The sequence below is a fragment of the Anarrhichthys ocellatus genome, unplaced genomic scaffold, assembly GCF_004355925.1.
Source record: "Anarrhichthys ocellatus isolate YVR2014 unplaced genomic scaffold, GSC_Weel_1.0 scaffold40, whole genome shotgun sequence".
Lineage (NCBI taxonomy): Eukaryota > Metazoa > Chordata > Actinopteri > Perciformes > Anarhichadidae > Anarrhichthys > Anarrhichthys ocellatus.
The window spans coordinates 1,413,107-1,415,261 of record NW_022280070.1 but is presented as its reverse complement, the minus strand read 5'-3'; positions in this window follow the sequence as shown (position 1 = coordinate 1,415,261).

The following is a 2,155-nucleotide window of genomic DNA, read 5'->3' as shown; positions in this document are numbered from 1 at the left end:
AGAGAGAGAGAGAGAGAGAGAGAGAGAGAGAGAGAGAGAGAGAGAGAAGGAGGAGGAGGGATGGACAGTGGCAGAGACAGAGCGACAGTACTTGGCTTGCCTGCTGACAAGAGGCTACAGTGCACAAATTGCATAGTCATAAGAGGATTTGTAATGAGAGGCAGTATGTGACCAAGCTGAACTCACTCACACACACACACACACACACACACACACACACACACACACACACACGGCAGAGATTGTCGACATTCCACATTCACAGTGCAGGAATTGACCATCAGTGTACTGCACAAGCAAATGCCTTCGCCACAGCATATTAATCCGACGACCTTTCCCCGGTTACCTCTCAAGATTTTCCAACTTTATTGTTTCCTGTCTCCCAGCAGATAAACTCAACAAAGAAGAGAGAAACCTGGCCCCTCCCAGAGGTGGTGAAAACACGGACTGTTGAGATTAATTATCCTACGGTTTAGTGCTTTCTGCACTAAAATGCTGCTAGTTAAAATGTGTGTGTGTGTGCTTTCATATAGCTTCTCAGTGTGTCTTTATCTGAATTTGTCTGTGTGTCTGAAGTTACATCTACATCTGCATCTTATTGTAGAGAAAATGTTTTTTTTACAGGAGAAGCAGAGCAGGGAGAGTTTGATTGATGGGAGGAGTTATTGATATTTTAGAAAGCTGTGTTTTTGACACGTATCGTATTACCCTAAGGGATTAGAGGTTGCGTGTTGTGAAACTGAGCTTGAGGAGGTCTGGTAAGACGGAAACGATGGAGCGGTTTGGCAACGATATTTATTATCCAGCTCCTGAGTTTTTAAATTGGTTCCATAGACGGATATTAATCTTGGAGGGCATCTGTTAAAACAGCTTTATCTGTGATGTGAGAGGCAAATAGTGAGTATCAAGAGCAGTAACATGTATAAACGGGCAGCTTTTTTACCAATAGGTAAAAAGCTAGACTTTCACCTGATATATGGTTGTTATTTACTTATGTTACTTGTATTTTATATGTCAACAACTCTGTTATGGATTGCCTGGGAGTTTTGTACAGTTAGTCATGGTGCCCATGAAGAGATAAAGACATTGATTATTTCCTAACCTTTCCTCTCGCGCCACCGGCAGATCAAAGTTTTATCGTATCTTGTGAAATATTTCAACTTTCACAAGATGGATTGCCGACAAATTTTGTACACACATCCATGTTTCCTGGCTGATGTATCACAGGGACTTTTGGGCAGATTATCATAAAATTCGGCCTCACAGAGCCAACTTGCATGGCTGTAGATCCTTCGTGTTAGACTCTGTAGCTGCTTCAACTATTACATGATATACATTCACTGCTCCAATAACATGGCTGAAACTAATGGATATTTGTTTTCCAAGCGGGCAAACTAACAACCTGCCAGCAGCTAATTATGTGGTAAATAACTACAGGAGAATGTTTCATGTATACTCTGTCACTTTGCAAGCAGCTGTTCTGTATTTTGGGACAATCCAGCAGACTGCTTGAGTTTTCTTGTTCGCTCAAATTTGGAGGACAAGAGGTCATCAATCTGCGATACCACCTGCTGTAAAACATCAGAATGGGAACTGACATGACTGCTGTGTCTATGTGGCTCCTTATGGTCAGACAATTAAATAATAACAATAATATAGTTGTATAATACAGAAATATTGGAAATACAACTGTATATTAGTAATAATCTTCAGTCGTGTTGTTTGAGGTAGGTCAATAAATCCCAACATCATCTCTATCCCCTCAGCCACTTCTCATATTTGCTGCAGGGCGTCACCCACTTACACAGTCACACGTTAGGGAGATGCCCTTTTAGTTGTTCTCTGTTTGGCCACCGAGCAGTCGGGGGTTTAGTGCCTTAATAAAGGTCACGTCACTGTCAACCACTGAGGGGGGGGGGGAGAGTGCATTTTCTATTCCCTGCTAGTGTAAGATAATCTCACCTGTCCCTGCTGTCCCTGTTTGTGAGAACTTCATTAAAATGTAGTGTTCAAGAAAATTCATATCTTGAAATCAGTCAGAGAACTAACGTAAATGTCATTCGGTTCAAAAAAGATAAAGTTCATTTTCATTAGAAACCTGAAGGGTTCACTCCATTTATTTTTGTCCATCGGTTGTGAAAAGAATATCTTTAAC